We start from the raw sequence: 20,059 nt of genomic DNA, 5'->3' as shown, positions 1-20,059 counted from the left end.
AATGGCCATCATTCAGAAATCCACAAATGACAAATGCTGGAGAGGCTGTGGAGAAAGGGGAACCCTCCTACACTGCTGGTGGGAATGCAGTTTGGTGCAGCCACTATGGAAAACAGTATGGAGATTCCTCAAAAGACTGGGAATAGACTTACCATATGACCCAGGAATCCCGCTCCTGGGCTTATATCCAGAAGGAACCCTACTTCAGGATGACACCTGCACCCCAATGTTCATAGCAGCACTATTTACAAAAGCCAAGACATGGAAACAGCCTAAATGTCCATCAACGGATGACTGGATAAAGAAGAGGTGGTATATTTATACAATGGAATACTATTCAGCCATAAAAATCGACAACATAACACCATTTGCAGCAACATGGATGCTCCTGGAGAATGTCATTCTAAGTGAAGTAAGCCAGAAAGAGAAAGAAAAGTACCATATGAGATCACTCATATGTGGAATCTAAAAAACAAAAACAAAAAAAAGCATAAATACAAAACAGAAATAGACTCATAGACATAGGATACAAACTTGTGGTTGCCATGGGGGCAGAGGGTGGGAAGGGATAGACGGGATTTTAAAATTGAAGAATAGATAAACAAGATTATACTCTAAAGCACAGGGGAATATACACAAGATCTTATGGTAGCTCACAGAGAATAAAATGTGACAATGAATATATATATGTTCATGTATAACTAAAAAATTGTGCTCTGCACTGGAATTTGACACAACATTGTAAAATGATTATAAGTCAATAAAAAATGTTAAAAAAAAAAAAAAAAAAAAAAGAGAGAGAGGGAAGGGTGGGAAGGGGGTAGAGGGGGCCTGTATGAGACTTGCTTTCCATTGCCCTGTGGTGATCAGGGTATGAGATGCTTAAACTTTGACCTCATATAAGAAGTTTCTGACCACAGGTACCACAGTTTGCAAGATAGTTCCCCATTACTGTGTGGAGTAGAAGGGAATCCAGCCAGTACTAAAAAATCTCTTGTACGGGATGCTTCAGAGCAGTTTGTAGCGGAGGACAGACTGGACTGCAGGTGACTTGCTTGAAACCACACGGTGGGATGAGAGAGGGGCTGTGATGTTGGGGGATGATTCCTGACTTTGTTGTCACAAGTCCAGACACTGCCCCTTGATTAGCTGTGTGACTTTTATAAGTCATGTAACCCCTTTTGGACTCCTGTTTCATATCTATAATATGATTTTATAACCAGTGACCTGACTTTCTTGAGTGTGTGGAAGTGAAGTCAAACCCGCAGACTGTAAGGCCTTGAATACTGGTTCCCAGGACAAGGTAAATACCAATATTTGCATTGGGGATGTGGGAAGTTTACACCTTGAACAAGAAATTTATTCTTTGATCACAGCTTCTGAGGTAGGCAATCAACAAGTTCAAGTTTATGGAAAATCAGAAAGGAAACTTGACTCATTAAATGACATAGGGACTGAATCCAGGAGGAGCCTAGTCCAACCTTTCTATAAAGCATGATTTCTGTGCCTGACCACAGACTGACACTGGCGTTAACCCAAAGAAGCCACTAACAGCTAGGGAGTGGATATGAGGGCAGGGGGTGTGAAAACACCAAAGTAGTTGTGACTGCAGAGAATGGGGCCTGTCCAACACAGCGCCCGGCAAATCATAGACTGAAGGTGTCTGCACATTTATTCTACAGTTGTTTACTAAGCTCATGCTGTAAATGCTGAAAGTAAGATGAAGGACTTTTCTCCTACAGTGGTGTGGCTGTCTCCTCAGAACTAGCTTGCTGGCCAGTGGTCAGATAAAAACTGGCTTGCTAGCCCCACTCTGGAAGAATTGTGCAAAAGGTTCCTGGTGAGGCGGGAAGCCCCATAAAAAGACCAGCAAGACCCCTAGGCAGGGCCACTGCTCTCCTCCCAGCACCGTCATGTTCCCTGGCCAGGAAGCTCTATCTCACCTTCTGCCTCTAAAGTGGCTAACTTACACCTAAAATCTATTGGTTCCCTGAGCTCACTTCTGATTGGTTATTTCTCTCACTCTTGATTGGTCTATTTCTACAAAGCTTGTTCCTGGTTGGTCAACTTCTGTTATACTTTATTTGCATATGATGTTGCAAAGTGTAAAACTGGCACCCTATAAAAGGCCTGTGTAAACCTACAGACGGGGGCCAGAGCTTGAAGTGTTAACTCCTCTGGGCCCGCTGGTGTAATAAACCTGAGTTCTCCAACTCTCCAAGTGTTGCTTGGTCTCTCGCTGGGATCCAGGTTGCTGTCACAAGTGAGCTGTAACACCGGGCTGTGACACACTTTTCTGCAACACTAGAACTCATGCTTTTAATTTTCTCTTGACTCTCTTCATTCTGATGTTTCCTCTGCAACTGAACAGGCTGATGGGACTCTGCTCGGAAGACCTCCAGCTCTGCTGTGTCTCCTTGGCCCTCGGCTAAAACAGCCTCCTTTTCAGTGAGTGGCCTGGGCTCCTGGGAAGGGATAGCAATTGTGTGGAGCTGGAGTGGAGCCGGGGAAGGGGGGCTGCTGACCCCTAGGCGGGCTTCTTATGTTCTGATGTCTTTGGTGACTTATGTTCTGATGTCTTTGGTGAACAAAAAAGAAAAACACTGTCTAATAATTTGTAAATGTGTGTTTGGCTTAGAGCTCTGGGATAAATAAACAACAACAAAATGGCCTTTTGGTGGTGACAAGGCTGAGAACACTGAGCTCGGCATGGTTGGCTGCATTGAGAGAAACATTTACCAGGGAGGTGAGCCTGCTTCTGCTGCATTACCAGAGAAGCTACTAACCTGGTGTGACCCTGTGTCTGCTGGCAAGGAGCAGAGGAAGAAAGGATCCTTGTCACCCTGGGCTCCAGAAGGTGAAAACAGCACAAAGAGAGAGAGGCTGGATTTGATGCAAGAGTTAAGAGGGAACTACTGTTGATTTCCCAATGTAGTGATAGGGTCAGAAAAATGAACAAAACTTTGTATTAAAATGTATGAAAGTTTTTATTATTTGAACACATTTTTAACTCAATCTTGTTTACTATCATGCCTTCTCTTACTTCTTTGGTGTTTTGTTTTGTGTTTTTTGGGGTTTTTTTTTTTTTTTTTTGTCTTTTCTTTTTGAAGATGAGATGTTTTGTAGATCACAGTGCTCTTGTTGCTTTCTCTTTCTTTCTAAGTCTTCTTTCAACTTCCTCACAGCTGGTCCTCACCATCCCCTTCCGGTGGAACCTCCCTGCAGCCTGAAGGCAGAGCCTCCTCTCTCCCTGGTTCCCTCCTTTCCGGCAGGTGGGGAGTCTGGCTGGGATGCTGTTTAACCCTCAGCTGGCCAGGAGTCCCTACCCTTCTAAACCCCTCTGAACTCACTTTCCCTTTCCCAGGAGAGGAAGTTGGAGGATGAGCCCCCAGGAACTGCCCAGATTCTGGTGATGAGTCAGCCGAAGGGGGACAGGCACAGGGCGGGACAGCTGATGGGCAGCTCCTGCAGGGGAGGAGCACTGGCTGGGAGAGAGGAGACCTGGAGGTTAAGTCTGGCTCTGCCCTGTGTGACCAGGACAAGTTCACCTCCCGGGGAGCCTCCTCCTCTGGGACAGGAGGGACCTGGGCTGTCCCCCTCTAAGTCTTCTCCCAGCTGGGACGTCCTGGGATTCGGTGCCTCCACCCAGACAGGACTCTCCTGTGGGTGCTTCAAAGCCTCTGCTCTGTCTCTTCATCCTGTCCTGTCCTCTTCCTGTGTCCTGATAGGGACTGACAGCCAGTGAACCTGTTTAGGACACCTATGAAGAAAAGACCTCTGGCCATCTCTGTGGTCACTTCCTCAGCCCTCCAAGGACAGAGGGAAACTTCATCTTTAAGATTACTCCACCTGGCCCTCTGTCTTCTCTGTGTCTGCGCCTGGGAGGGATCTTGGGACCCAGTGTCCTCAGATCACCTGGCTGAAAGACATTATCTCTTTCCCCACAGTGTACGGAAACTTGGTCTGCAAACCACTCTCAGGAAGGCATGCTACAGCTGTGTTGCTTAGAAGCAGCTAATAATTCCAAAGTTCCTGTTTGTACAGCAGAAAATTTACCTTCATTCTGGCTGATGCCAGGTGGTGAGCCCTCTTACCCGTGTTTGTGGGGAGTAATGCAAACATTGTTTTTGCTAGAATTACCTTGGAAAACCTCTTAGAAAGATGTCACATTGGAAACTGAAATACTGTTCCTCAGTAAGACCAACTACCACACTTCTGCTGTTGGAACAAAGGCTGTTTCTTAAAGAGGTCATATTAAATGGAGTACTTATAGTTAGTGTCCACTGTTACACTAAGAATTGTTTATTTAAACATTAGATTAATAATTTTAACATTAGATTCTCATTGGTTATTTATAATGTTTTTAATGTGCTATTAGTCTCAGATTAATGGTATTTTGTTGATGATTTTTGTGTCTCTATTAATATGATATATTGGTCTATAATTTTCTCTTCTTGTGATTTCCTTCTCTGCTTTTGGTATCAGGGTAATATTGTCCTCATAGAACGAGTTAGGAAGTGTTCTCTTATCCACTTTTAATTCTAATTTTAGAAGAATTGAAAAGAATTGATGGTAATTCTTTAACTGTTTGATAGAATTCATCAGTGAGGTGACCTGGTCCTGGACTTCTCTTTGTTAGAATGTTTTTGATCACTAATTCAGTCTCTTTATTTCCTGTATGTTTGTTGTGATTTTCTATTTCTTCTTGATTCAGTTTTGGTAATTTGTATGTCTAGAAATTTGTCCATTTTATCTAGGTTATATAATTTGTTGGTATATAATTGTTCATGACAGTCTCTTATAATCCTGTTATTTCTGTGAGTTTGGTATTGTTTCCAATTTCATTTCTGTGATTAGTGATTTGTGTCTTTATTTTATTTTCCTTTGTCAGTCTCACTAATGGTTTGTCAGTTTTGTTAATTTTTTTTCAAATAACCTACTTTTGGCTACGTTGATTCTCTCCAATGTCTTTCTACCATCTATTTCATTTATCTTGGCTCTAATCTGTATTATCTCCTTCCGTCTGTTAATTTTTGGACTTTATTTGCACTTCTTTTTAGGTGCAAAGTTAAATCATTGACTTGAGATCGTTTTTCTTTTTAAAGGTACTCATTTACTGCTATCAATTTCCCTCTGGGTACTACTGCCTTTGCTGCATCCCATGTTTTGGCAGTTTTGTTTCCATTCTCCTACATCTCATAGTATTTTCATTTTTTTGTTTTTAGTGACGTATAATTGACTTATTATATTATACCTGCAGATGTACAACATAGCAATTTGATACTTTACATTTTAGTAATTTTGTATACTACAAACTGATCACCACAATAACTCTAGTTACTATCTGTCACCATATGATGTTATTAAAATATTATTCACTAGATTCCCCATGGTGTGTATTATATCCCTATGGCTTAATTGTTTCATAACTGGAAGTTTGTACCTTTTAAGCCCCTTCACCTGTATCATCTATTGCCCAACCAACACTGCTTCTAGGAGCCACCAGTTTGTTTTCTGTATCCATGAGACTGCTTCTGTTTTGTTAAGTTTGTTCATTTGTTTTTGTTTATTAGATGCCACATATAAGTGAAACCAGGAAGTATTTGTCTTTATTTGTTTGATTTATTTAACTTAGCATAATATTCTGTAAGTCCATTCAAGTTGCTGCAAATGGCAAGAAGATTTCATTAATTTTTTTATGGCTCAGTAATATTCTGTTGTATATATCCGCTTCATCTTCTTGTTCCATTTATCTATCAGTGGATAATTAGGTTAATTTCATACCCTGGCTATTGAAAAGAATGCTGCAATAATAGTGCACATTTCTTTTCAAATTAGTGTTTTCATATTCTGCATATAAACACAGAGAAGCAGAATTGCTAGATCATATGGTAATTCTTTTAAACTTCTGAGGAGACTTCACACTGTTTTCCATAGTGGCTGAGCCAGTTGACATTCCAATCAGCAGTGCATGAGGGTCCCCTTTTCCCACATACTTGCCAACACTTGTTATTTCTTGTCTTCTTATAATAGCCATCCTGACAGGTGTGAGGTGATATCTCATTTTGGGTTTCCCTAATGACTAGTGATTTTGAACATCTTTTCACTTGCCTGTTGGCCATCTGTATGTCGTCTTAGGAAAGATTTCTCCTCAGATCCTGCTCATTTTTTAATTGTTTGTTTAGTTTTATATTGACATGTATGAGTTCTTTATATATTTTGGATATTAACCCCTTATCAGATATATCATTTGCAAATATCTTTTCGCATTTAGGTTGCCTTTTCATTTTGTTGACAGTTGTTTTTTCACTGTGTAGAAGCTTTTTAGATTGATTTAGTATCATTTGTTTACTTTTCTTTTGTTGCCATTGTCTGAGAAGACAGGTGCAAAAAAATATTGCTAAAAATGATGTTAAAGGTCATGTGTTTTCTGTTTTCTTCTAGGAGTTTTACAGTTTCAGGTCTCATGCTTAAGTCTTTAATCCATTTTGAGTTTATTTTTGTTTACGATGTAAGAAAATGGTTTAGTTTCATTCTTTTACATGCACCTGTCCGGTTTTTTCAGCATCACTTATTGAAGAGGTTATTTTTCTCCATTGTCAGTTCTTTCTCTCTTTCTTTTAGGTTGTCCAATTTGATGCTGTATCACTGTTTGTAGTAGTCTCTTGTGATTCTTTGCATTTCTTTGGTATCAGTTGTAACTTCTTTTCCTTCATGTCTCAATTCATTTATTTGAGCCTTCTCTATTTTTTATGAGTCTGATTGAAGGTTTGTCAATTTTTTATCTTTTAAAAGATCTAGTTCTTAGTTTTATTGATCTTTTCTATTTTGGGGGGGGGGTGTCTCTATCCTATTTGTTTCTGCTCTGATCTTTGTTATTTCCTTTCTTCTACTGACTTTGGGTGGGGTTTTTTTGTTTTGTTTTCGTTTTTTCTAGTTCCTTCAGGTATAAATTTAGATTGTTTATTTAAAGTTTTTCTTGTTTATTGAGGTAGGCCTGTATACCTAGGAATTCCCCTGTCAGAATTGTTTTCATTATGTCCCATAGATTTGGGGAAGTTTTGTTTTCCTTTTTATTGTTTCAAGATATTATTTGATTTTTTAAAACTTGCTAGCCCATTGATTGTTTAGTAGGATGTTTAGTCTCCACATGTTTGTGTTTTTTCCAGTTTTCTTGTATTTGATTTCTAGCTTCATAACTAACATATTGTTAGAAAAGATGCTTGACATGATTTTAATTTTCTTAAATTTATTGAGATTTGCTTTGTAGACTACTGTGTAATCTATCCTTGAGAATGTTCTATACGCACTTGAAAAAAAATGTGTATTATGCAGTTTATGGATGGAATGTTATGTATATCTCTGTTAATTCATCTTCCCTAATGTGTCATTTAAGGTCAATGTTTCCTAATTGATTTTTGGTCTGGATGATCTATCCATTGAAGTAAGTGAGGCATTAAAGTCTTTTGAAATTTTTGTATTACTATCAATTTCTCCCTTTATGTCTGTTAATAGTTGCTTTATATTTAAGTGCTCCTAGGTGGGTGCATAAATGTTTACAAATGGTATATCTTCTCCCAGGATTGACCCCTTTATCATAATGTAATGCTCTCCTTTGTCATTTGTTACAGTCTTTTTTTAAAGTCTATTTTGTCTAATACAAGTGTTGTTAACTGAGCTTTCTTTTCATTTTCATTTGTTTCTTAGAGGCAATGTATAGATGTGTCTTTTTTTATCCATTCAGTCTTGATTGGTCCATTTACATTAAAGTGATTATTGATAACTATGTACTTATTGCCATTTTGTTCATTGTTTTCTGGTTATTTATCTGTTCTTTTCTTCTTCTCTTGGTTCTTCTCTTCTGGTTTGATGAATTTTTAGTGTTATGTTTGGGTTCCTTTCTCTCTCTCGTGTGTGTGTGTGTCTACTCTGTGTTTTGGTTTGTGGTTACAATGAGGTTCATGTATACTGACAGTTTATTTAAGATGATAGTCACTTAAGTTCAAATGCATTCTAAAAGCACTACATTTTTCCTTCTCTGCCTCCACATTTTATGTCTTTGGTGTCATATCATCTTTTTATTTTGTGTAAACACTTTCTGGCAGATGTCAAATAATGTTACCGTTTTACATGTTAATATTTTGCAATTAGTAAACGGATTTTCTTCATGTATAGTCCAGATGACCTTTAAACCACTGTTTGATCATTGTGTCCCCTAGGGTGGACTCATCTGTGTGTGGACCCCTCAGTGATATTCCTCCCTACTGCAGTTTGCCACATCAGAGGTGGGATTCCTGACCATACCGTGTCTTCATCTTTCCTACCCACCTCTAGGTGGTCCCTATATCATTTGTTGTGCAGAAGCTGTTCAATCAGCCCTTGGGTCTTCTTCAGGAGGCATTGTGCTGTATGTAGGTGTAGATCCAGGGTGTCTGTAGAAGGAGATGAGTTCAGGTTCTTTCTACACTGTCACTGAAAGACCCTCAGACTGTTTTCTGATTTCCCTTGTGATTTCGCCTTTGACTCACAGGTTGTTTCATTGTGTGCTATTTAAATCCGACATATTGGTGAAGTTTCTAGTCTTCCTTCTGTTACAGACTTCATTCAATGGTGGTCAGAGAAGATACTTTGTATGGTTTCATTCTGCTTAAATTTATTGAAACTTTTATTTTGTGGCCTAATATAAGGTCCCAGAGAATGGTCCATGCACACTTGAGAATATGTGTATTTTGCTGTTGTTGGGTAAAGTAAACTATATATTTCTGTTAGAATGAGTCAGTTTTAGAGTATCGCTTACATTTTCTATTCCCATACTGATGGTGATGGTTGATTTTATATGTCAAACTAGCTGAGCCATAGCACTCAACTATCTGGTTAAACATTACTCTGGATGTCTCTGTGAAGTTTTGTTTTTGTTTTTGTTTTTGTTTTGATGAGATTGACATTTAAATCTGTGGATTTTGAGTAAAGCATATTACCCTTTATAATGTGGGTGGGCTTCTTCTAATTAGTTGAAAGCCTTAATAGAACAAGGACTGACTTCCCCTGAGCAAGAAGAAATTCTTGCAGCAGACTGATTTTAGACTCAAGCTGAAAACTTCCCTGAGTCTCCAGCCTCTGGCTTACCCCATGAACTTTTGGACTCACCAATCCTCCACAATTACATGAATAAATTCCTTAAAGTAAATATATATATATATATACTTTGCTTTAAGTAAATTAATCAATTAATATAACGATATAATTGGAATGTATAAATGGAATGGACATACTCAGCAACTGGCAGAATCCCTATATTGGTTCCCTGTCTTGTGAAGTGAGAGCTATTCTGATAGGAAAGGCAAAGTGGAAGCCACAAGAACTATCTCCACTTAGAAAAACAGTTAACTATGGGTAATACTGCTTTCACAGAGAAGCTATGCAGATTAGTGCCAAGAACTTGGAAGATGCAGGGGTACTGATTCCCATTCCCATTCAATTCCCCTATTTGACTTGCACAGAAGACAAATGGGTCTTGGAGAATGACAGTGGGCTGTAATAGCTGACAGTGGGCAGTAATCTTAACCAGATGGTAACTCAAATTGCTGCTGCTGTACCAGGTGTGGCTTTATTGCTTGAGCAGATTAACTCCTTCTCTGGTACCTGGTATGTATCTATGATCTGGCAAATCCTTGTGTCTCCATCCCTTTAAGAAAAAGCACTAGAAGCAGTTGTCTTTCAGTTGGCAAGACTAGCAATACATCTTCACTGCTTTATTTGAGGGGCAGAGTAACTCCACCTCTATGCCATAACTTAATTTGCAGGGATCTTGGTCATCTTTCCTTTCCACAAGATATCACATTGGTTCATTACATTGACAATATTGTGCTGACTGGACTTAGTGAGCAAGTAGTTGCAACTACTCTAGATTTATCGGTTAAGACATATGCATGTTAGAGGGTGTGCAATAAATTCCACAAAAACTCAGAGACCTCCTACCTCAGTGAAATCTCTAGGAATTTCATGGTGTGGAGCATGTTGAAACATTCCTTCTAAGGCAAAGGATAAGTTGGTAGATCTAGACCCTCCTACAACCAAAAAAAATTTTAAAGGCACAATGCCTAGGGGTCTCTCTGGATTTTGGAAGTAACATGTTCCTCATCTGATTGTGCTATTCCAACCCATGTACCAGGTGATCCAAAAAGCTATGAGTTTTGAGTAAAGCCCAGAATAAGAGAAGGCTCTATAATAGGTCTAGGCTAGTCTGCAAGCTTCTTTGTTGTTTGAGTCAGAGGATCCAGGAGATCTAATGGTGTTTGAAGTGTCTGTGGAAAATAGGAATGCTGGCTGAAGACTTTGGCAGCTCCCCCACAGTGAAGTTCCTTGGGATTTTGAAGGATGGCCCTGTTATTGACTGTGGATAATTATTCTCCTGAAAAACAGCTTTTGGCTTACTACTGGGCTTTAGTAAAGACTTCTAAACCACAGGCCACCAAATTACCACACTGAAGGCAAAGGAAATACAAAACGTGTTATGGAAGATGGTAGCAATAAATACCAACTGTGAACACATACCAGCTACAGAAAGCGGAAGAAAGGACGGTAATTGTCATGAGTATTTTTTTCTGATTTTGTTATGAATGCATTTGCGTGTGTTTGTGTGTATGTGTGTATAGTGTATATACAGTATACCTATTTTACTATATATATAATATCTCAAATATCTTTGTTTTCTTCCCTCTCTTATCTCCTTATTATGTAACATAAGATATACTGATTGTTACATCAAGCTAAAAAGCTTCTGCACAGCAAAAGAAATGATCAACAAAATAAATAGGCAACCTATGGAATGGGAGAAAATATTTGCAAATCATATCAGATAAGAGGTTAATATCCAAAATATATACAAGGAACTCATACAATTCAGTAGCAAAAATACACAAGTAAAGCAATTTTAAAATGTACAGGGGACCTGAATAGACAGTTTTTCAAAGGAGATATTCAAATTACTAATAGGTCCATGAAAAGTTGCTCAAATTGCTAATCATCGGGGAAATGAAAATCAAAACCACAGTGTGATATCACCTCATACCTATTATTAAAAAGACAAGAGCTATGGAAAACAGCACAGAGGTCTCTCCAAAAATTAAAAATAGAAATACGATATGATCCATCCATTCCAATTCTGGATATATATCCTAAGGAAATGAAATCCCTATTTCAAAGAGATGTCTGCACCCCCATGTTTACTGCAGCATTATTTACAACAGCCAAGACGTGGAAACAACCTAACAGTCCATTGACAGATGAATGGATAAAGAAGATGTGATATATCTTTATATCACAATGGAATATATGCAGCCATAAAAAAAAAAAATAAGAGGAAATCCTGCCATTTAGAACAACATGGATGAAATTTGAGGGCATTGTGCTAAGTGAAATGTCAGACAGAGAAAGACAAATACTGTATGATTTCACTTACATGTGGAATCTATTTTTTTAAAAAAAAAACTCATAGAAACAGAGAAAAAGATTGGTGGTGACCAGATATGATGGGTGGGAGATGGGGGATGGGGGAAATGAGTCAAATAAAACACATATGATTGCATCCCAAGTCAGGGAGGTCCAGAGACTTCCTGACAATTTCTATGAATCCCCAGGGGCTTACGTTCTCTTAGTCACGTCTAAGATTTCTTGTTCTTCCTGGGCTCTCCATCTTGCTCAACTCTTTATTTCTGTCCTGTATGGCACCCACTCCCTGCTCAGCCTCCGCCACCCCAACCCAAACGTGTGATCTGCTGCTGCAGCTATCAGTCTGCTTTCCTTTAATTCCACAAAACGTTACCAGCACAAGGTCACTGTTCATGGTAAACTCTTTATCAAAGGTTCTGTGCTTGGTATGCGTGTACTTGTTTATATGTTATGCCTTGACACATGATGGATGGAACATTAAGATTAGACTTCTTTCAAAAAGTCCTTGGCATTTTACCAGCATGGAATGTTTATTGGTTGACTAATTCCCAGTGCCCCTGGCCTCCAGCCACATTACAGCTTCCCCTCTCCCTCACACAAGTTATTTTCATAATAGAACAGTTCCCAAAGAAGGAGTCCTTTCGAGAGTGGTGTAGGGACATGAGAGGGAGAAGTGGCAGATGAAAATTGTTCTCCATCACTATGCAGGTGACCAGGGGATGAGCCACTTAGATTTTTGACTCCATATAAGAAATTTCTCACCACAGGTTGCACAGATTGCAAAATAGTTTCCCCTTACTGTATGGAGTAGAGGGGGACCCAGCCAATGCTGAATAGTCTCCTGTCTGGGTTGCTTCAAAGCTGTTTGGGGAGAGAAGACATTGGCCTGCAGGAGACTTACTTGAGGCCACACGGTGGGGTGGGGGAGGGGCTGTGATGTTAGAGGATGATTCCTGACCTTTTTGTCAAGAGTCCAGACTGACACTTGATTAGCTGTGTGACCTTTCATGGGTCATGTAACCCCTTGCAGACTCATGTTTCACCTCCATAATATGGTTTTATATTAATTGACCTGACTTTTTTGAGTGCGTGGGAGTGAAGTCAAACCTGCAGGCTGTAAGACTTTGAATACTGGTTCCCAAGACAAGGTAAATACCAATATTTGCATCGGGGATGTGGGGAGTTGACACTTTCCATAAAGAGCTTTGTTCTTTGCCCGCTGCTTCTTAAGCAACCGACAGCTGACATTTATTGAAAATGAGAAAGGAAATTTGACTCACAGAAGATAACCACTGCATCCAGGAGGGCCTACCCCTCGCAGACTCACCCCAGCCTTGCTATAAAAGCGTGACTTCTGTGCCTGACCAGAGGCGAGCATTAATGAGCTGGGCTGCCTGGGGCAGATCTGTTGACCCAGGAAAGTAGCAAAGGGTAGGTGGATGACGTGTGTGAAAACACAGAGTGGTGTTTGTCCAACACAATGCCAAGCAGGTCCTAGAGTGATGCTGTTTATTCATTCATTTGACAATCATTTGTTGAGTGCTTACTGTGGTACTGGAGACTGAGTGCTTATTATGAGTCAGTAAAGAAGATACTGGGAATACAGAGATGATAAAGTTCAATTCCAACCTTCAAGGAGCTTACCATCTTCAGGGAGAAACTTAGGCAGCCATAACAGAAGAAGAAAATTGCTATACTGATGTTGCACACAAAAGGCAGCTGTGGGATGTGAGGGCGATCTAGCTGTGACATCTGTCACCCCACTGATCGCCAGGGTTGATTCAGCCCATCTGGCTGGCTAGGCAGGTGTCCCCTTCCTCCCTCACCACTCCACGTGCATCCCTCCCGAAGCTGAGCGCTTGGTTGAAGAGGACGACCATCCCCAATAGAGGAGGACCGTTCTTCTCGGTCAAGGGAATACGAGTAGCTGCAATCCCCTGCTAGAACCTCCAAACAAGCACTCAAAAGGCAGCTGTGAATGTTCGAAGCATCCTCCATTGGCCTGAACTCTCAGAGAAATTTTCAGAGATGAAGAATGTGAAGGCAGTTGATAGATAACCGTTGGAAGCTGGCTAATGAGGACCAGTTTGAAGAATGTGTTCTTGGTAGGAAGATAGCACACAGAGACACAGAAGGGCAAAGAGCTTGGAATGTTCGGGAAGGCAGAGGAAGTCACTGTTACCAGAAATGGCAAAGGGCCTTGACATCATTTAGAGTTTTTATTTCATTTTAGCCCACCACTCTGGCTTTCTACCAGGGCTATTTCCCGAGAACTAACTTCGCAACCAGTGGTCAGCAAATGTGGTCACAGTTTCTCTATCTCCAGGCCTGGCTGGACAGCACTATTCATCTCTGTGTCCTCTGCAGCTGAGCAGACAGCCTGACATGGGGCCCCTGCTCAGGGGCGTAGGCCTCTGCCGGGCCTCCCAGCTTCTGGGCTGTATTTGCCTCCTGCAGGGTGAGTGGTTCAGGAACCCCTGGGAATACATGGTCACTGAGTGGAGCCAGGATTCAGGGTTCTGACCATCCAGAGGGGTGTTTAAGCTGCCGAGGGCCCTGGGCAGCTCAGCCACAGGGGCAGCTGAGACGGTGTGATCCACTCTGACAGCCCTTCATTATTGTAGCCACTGTGTTTCAGCTCAGTCACTCTGATTTCCACCCCGTGTTTCAGAAGATCCACTTCCCAGCAGTTCTCTTCTCAAAAAGCTTGGGCAAGTGGAAGGCTGGTTTCCTCTTTACTGCCCTTGGGAAATAACGATTGCTCTGTACACAAAGCTCCAAAGCCACTGTGTTATTCAGCCTTTCTGAAAAGCTGCCAAAATAGCTAGGAATTAAGGGAGAAATGAGCTTCCACCCTGGAACAGAATTCTGCAATCAGGCTGCCACACAATTAGAGAAATACTTATAAATCACAGATCTGACAGAACATGCTTATTGTGCCAAATTTTTTTGTTTTGGAAAATATAGTTATCTTTTTCATAAAAATGTTATTTGTTTAAGTGTGTAGTGGTTTCATAGCAAATTACCTCAAACTTTGTGGCTGAAAGTAGCACTCATTTATTACCTCACTGTTCTGCCGGTGAGAAGTTTCACACAGCTTGGCGGGTTCTCTGATCGGGGTCTCACAAAACTGAAGTCAGCTGACAGCATTCTCACTTGGAGCCGCCACCAAGGAGCCACTATTTCCTGCACTCACAGAACTTGCACCCTCGTCTGGCTTGAGCACACTAGAAAGACTCCCTCAGCAGACAGAACATCCCACCTCAGCCGACACGTAAAACTGGGACGGGCTGGCCTGGATTCCTCTTCCTCCAGACATCAGTGACCCTCAGACACCCCAAATCCCATGGGTGCCTAATGGAGGGAGTTGGAGCCCGGAGAGGGTTAGCATGGGCTTCTGTCCTCTCTCGTTACTGATCTGTGTGCACTGCGTCCTGGGACCAGCTGGGCCACTTGTGCAATGACTAGTTTGGAGGGACCTTCCCCTTGCAGCAAATCTCACCCATCTCTTCTCAGTCTAAACCCCATTGACCCATGTCACGGTGTCCACCTGAGGGCATGGTCTGCTGGGCAGTATGTTGAAAGCATTGGTCAAACTGCCTCCTGGACTGGACAAGCAGCAGGAAGGTGGGGGATATGGATGAGAACAGACAGAAGAAGGAGCCTTGAATTTGGGAGGAGACTGACATGGGTGGCCCAGAGTAGAAACAGGCTATGCTAACCCTATCGATGTAGGTCCTGAAGGTGGCCTCTTTGGGTCACCTCAAGGGGAGCTGAAGGGACTGGGATGCTTCATCCATCCTGGAGAAGCAGTCCACAAGACACTTTGCTCATGAGGTTTTTCCTGAAACCACCAACTGGAAGTCACCTTTTCCTCCCCTGAACATCTTTGCATCTTTTTCTCTACAAAAGGCTTTCAGGAATTTCAACCTTGCAGTGACAGAGCTCCATGCTGGATCTCCACCCAACAGCGTGAATGTGGTCCCCTGGGGCGTGGCCCTCCAGTATCTTCTGAGCTTTAGGTCTAGAGACCTTTCAGCTCTAAATTTTTAAACCCAAGTATGTTGACTGCTCCCTTTGCATGTCTCAAAGGCGTCTCACACTCAGTACGTACAAAACTGAGCACCTGAGCCTGATCTTCCTCGAGTGTCTCCCCCTCCAGTGCATGATGCCGCCATCCACGCTATCAACCTTGGCATCTTCTTCTACCTCAACTCCATAGCCAACCCTTCAGTAAGTCTCCTCAATTTTATTTTCTAAATCTCTCTTAAATCCATTAAATTTACTAGTGTTTTTTACCTATTTCTTTGCTCAAACTTTCTACTTCTTCCCCCTGCCTTATGTCTGTTATTTCTTCCAAATATTTATTTTTGCATTATAGGCTTGATTCCTTCCTTAATCTCTTTGAACAGTTTGTCCACACATGTGTCCCATTGTGGAAGTCTCCCCACGAGTCAGTTTAGTATTTCCCCAGCTTGGGCCTTATAAGCTTCACCTATTTTTAAGGCAGTTTCTGGAAGCTGATTCCCAGCACATAGTGAGAATTCACATCCACAACCATGCACAGTGCAGGCTTGGATTCCAATTTCTCACACTCCTCTCATGAAAGAGGGCCACTTGCGGCCCCCCACACTAGTTTTCCAGAACAGAAAACAAATACGTTACCTTAATTCACCCAGCCTCTTATCCAGCTTTGTGCAGCATCCCTGCAAACTCAAGGACATACTTACACTTCTTCCCCTCTGAGAGACATTTAACTTTGGCCTCTGAGGTACATTTCTGGTTCTGATAACCCCTTGGGACACCACAACTTCAAATTCTACTCACCTCTTCGACACTGAGTTCTTTTTTATTTCTGAACTTAAGTAACATAATCAAAACCTTTTAGTTACATTTCATCAAGTTTTATTGTATGGTCAGGGTATGAGGAGGAGCTCCTGAATTAGCTCAGTGTCTTCTTGTCTGGAGGGTTCCAAAGTGTTTTTCCACTCCTGCAGTCCTTGCTCCCCACAGTCTCCAACTCTTGGGGCTGAGACAGCCATTGTTTCAGGCAGAGGCCAGGACCCCCCTGAGAATGTGCAAATCCGTATTCATGCTTTGACTTCCAAAATAGGCAAGAGCCATATTTTATTGATAGAACAAAAGAGATTTGTTTGCTCCAAAACCAAAGATTGTAGACTAAGAGAATAGAGTTCATTTGGCAAGTCACAAAGTAAAAAGATGCCAGGCAGAATATGAGAGTGGTTTTATATATCTTTCTGGATTAAGGAATTATTTTTAAATGCATTGAGGATGAGATTGTAATTAAAACTTAAAAGAAATGTGACATGCCATTCCCAAAGGGCTCAACATAACAGAGCTGTGTGGCTGGTGAAGAGCAAGCCAGGTGATGGGAAGTCCAGATAGGATGAGCAGGAACGCAAAAGCAGAAGACGCTGGGTCCCACTCCCCCCTTATCTGGGAGGGTAGTGCCTCCTCCCAGGGATCCATGTTTAGTAAATTGGGCCACAGTGTGTTTGGACCTTAAAGGGCTCCTAGAAGGGCTACAAATCACCCTTAGCTTGTGTTCCATGTTTGGAAGGTCCAGAAGTTCTTGTGGGCTCCTATAGGTGAGATAAGGTGCTGAGAAGGGCCATGGGCCAGAAAGTACCTGAGTTCAGAATAAGAAAGGTCAGAGTTCAGGGACCTCACTGTGGAGGAGGCTGTGGCAGGGACCAAGCGCATCACCGTGTCACCCACACTGCCTCAAAGCCCCAGCAGCAGCAGAGGTAGCAGAGGCAGAGAGTCAGACCCAAAGACCAGGGCACAACTCCCTGGCAAAGGCCCACAGGGATCACAGAGAACGGCAAGAAGACCAAGTTCTCTCCCCGCTCTACAAGGACAGGGAGGCAGTGAGGAGTAGTAAGGAGGATGGAGGTTGGAGGCAACAGGGATGACTTTCCTTGGCTCATCCTGTAGTGGAGATGGAGCATGCGGGTTCTCCGGCGTGACTGTTTCGGCTGATCCTCTCACAGGGCGCTTGTGGTTTCCTTGTATACCTCTCTTCTCACACAGTGGACATGTCTCACCTACCTTGTCACACAGTCCTGACAAGTGAGGTGACACGCTCTCAGGAAGGCCATCTTTGTCTCTCTCTTCAGCTGCTCGTCTTGGCTGGTTCATTTCCCCATAGACTCTCTCTGCTGGAATTCTCTTGCCTCTCCAGACGCACCTCTTGTCAAAGTTCTTTTAAGGTCCTACTTGCAGTTGATGAAAAACATGTTCATTGGACTCACGGATGCTTTTGCAATTTCTTCTCAACTGGAAGCCAATACTTTTCTACTATAGGACATTTCAGCAGCATTTCTCCCTTTCAGTTTCTCAGATTTAAATCAGACACCTGTCCAGTGCATCCCCAAGCTGCAGGGGGACATACATCCGGCTCTCTGCATGGTCTCACTGAAGCCCCTCTCACCATGTTGAGGTGAAAGGTAGGCACCTGTTAGGTTAGAAGGGGATTCATGGCAGCACAGCTCTCTCCAAAGAAATTCTCTTCCCATCTCCAAATGTGGGCGAGAGAGGATTAAGAGTCTCAAGCCAGTTTTCAGAAGCTTCTTTCAAAATTCTGCACATGGAGGGTATTTGCCCAAGAAGTTTGATTAATCCCCCCAAGTGCTATGGAGGTTGTGAAGGATCTGATAATGTGCGTGGAGGGAAGCAGATGTGATTTCAGCTGTGTGTGGTGACAGCTAGGCTTACAGCATTAACAGACTGGCTGCCTTTCCTTCTCTAAAACTGAGATTCGGTATCACTTTCTCATTGTATAATTTTGGCAAACTGTTTCACCCCTCTAGGTCTTAGTTTCTTTGGCTGTGAAATGCCCTGCCTTGCCAGGTGGCTGCTCTGAATCTACACAATAATGGGTGAGTACCATGCTCTACAAATGCAATTATAACTTTTGTTCCCTCCTGCCCCAGAGCCCATGACCCTTCCCCAGATCCTGGCCAATTAACCATCTACCACATCAGGCTGGTACAATGTCACTCTGGAGCACCAGGGTCACAGGGACCACAGAAGACCTGAATGTGACCTAGGTGAATAAGGGCCTCCCCAGGAACCTGGAGCAGAGGGACATTGAGACCAGGCTCTGAGCCTACCCCTGAGCTAGCCCAACTCCAGCCTCACCTGTGTGGGAAATAACCATGTGGACCAGAAAACTGCCACCCTAGACTTTGGGGAAATCTGTTGGGATCAAGAGAGTGCCCAGCAAAGACAGTGTGTTCACCTCTATGGACATTCCTTTCCCAGGAGATTAGGGGTACAGTAGGTTGGTGCTGGAAAATGTGATTCCAATCTCCCTAGCCCTTTGGGACAATACCAGGTGAGATGGGAATCAGAGACAGTAAAGGTGGCATGTGCCCAGGAAATTATAGGATGGTGTGAAATTGAGGCTTTTAGGAAAAGCAAAGATCAGCTGTACCGACCACTGCGGTCTACCTCTGCTCTGCTCTAAATCCCACTTGAAGAGCCATTGAGTGGACAAGGAATCATGTCTGTAATGAGCAAATAGGAGAGGCAGGTTTTGACAGCTGACATTAGAGGAGAATTTCCTATAGTCAGAGTCCTCCAAAACTGAAATAGATGCTTTGGAGCACAGTGAGGTCCATGTCACTGGTCACTGGTAGAGTGTAACCACAGGTGCAATTACTTGGTGGGTAGTTATAAAGCTCAGGATAGGGTCAGACCCCACAGTGAGTTTTCTTCCAACACGTACATTCTTAGATTCTAGGAATCCCTTTTGGCAAAATCACATGGGATTATTTCGAGCCCCAAAGTCCCAGTTTCCCCAGAACCACCAGCTGGAGGAGAGGGCCTTGTACTGAGTCAGCCCACTGCAGGGAGCGTGGCCAACCCAGGATCCATCACCCAGAAGGTTCTCACTCTCAGCTCTGTTTCTGACCTAACAGAGACTAGATCTCTATTCTTACTCCCATTACTGTGGAGGATGCCGGCAAAAGCTCTTCTGCTCCTCAGGCTCCTTGGGAAGCTGGAAATTCAACTCACAAGAAAAATCTCCGGCAGAAGAAGGGAAGTGACAAGTGTCCAAGCAGCTCGGATAGCTAGGTTGGGACTTTGTTTCCTTTTTCATGCTTTTTCAAGTTTTCTGAATCATAAATAAATGTTTTCTATCTTCTGGCAAGTGTTAAAACAAATTTGTTAGCACAAAAATTATCTATTCTTTAAATATGTGAAGAATTCACCAGTAATAGGTTTTGTCTCTCATGCCCTCGAAGGACAAAATACTCCTTTATACAATATTTTCTGTGTTCACTTTTTGAGGTTTATATGCACATGTAAATTGATCTTAGCAATTTTACATTTTTAAAGAAATTTTCCATTTTAAAAAGATTTAAAACTGAATAGACATTAACTATACACTACATTCTCTTAAAGTTTTTTCTTGTTGTTATTGTTGTTTTGCTGTTTTAAATATGAGAGGATCTTGCTGAAAGGTTAGGTGATAAATTAGGTAAACATTCCAGCCCTGAGAGCTACAGGATCTCATTAACCAGTTCACAGCTTTTCTCTTCGGGTCTGTTTACAAAAGCAACTTGGTAACTCAGCTGTT

The 20,059-nt window shown here is 42.1% G+C and overlaps 2 long non-coding RNA genes across 2 annotated transcripts; both read left to right on the top strand.

Moving 5' to 3' along the window:
* The first annotated feature begins 1,845 nt into the window (after positions 1-1,845).
* On the top strand, positions 1,846-7,790 carry LOC141574317 (uncharacterized). Its single transcript, XR_012501215.1, has 2 exons — positions 1,846-2,448; positions 2,639-7,790. It is a non-coding gene; the product is annotated as an uncharacterized LOC141574317 (long non-coding RNA).
* A 4,650-nt stretch (positions 7,791-12,440) lies between these two features.
* Positions 12,441-19,624, top strand: LOC141574366 (uncharacterized). The gene is made up of 3 exons (XR_012501337.1): positions 12,441-15,684; positions 18,285-18,353; positions 19,398-19,624. It is a non-coding gene; the product is annotated as an uncharacterized LOC141574366 (long non-coding RNA).
* The last annotated feature ends 435 nt before the right edge of the window (positions 19,625-20,059 follow it).

Source organism: Camelus bactrianus, chromosome 21, assembly GCF_048773025.1.
Source record: "Camelus bactrianus isolate YW-2024 breed Bactrian camel chromosome 21, ASM4877302v1, whole genome shotgun sequence".
Taxonomy (NCBI): Eukaryota; Metazoa; Chordata; class Mammalia; order Artiodactyla; family Camelidae; genus Camelus; species Camelus bactrianus.
The sequence above is the reverse complement of the archived record's forward strand: the minus strand, read 5'-3'. Positions and strand labels throughout refer to the sequence as shown.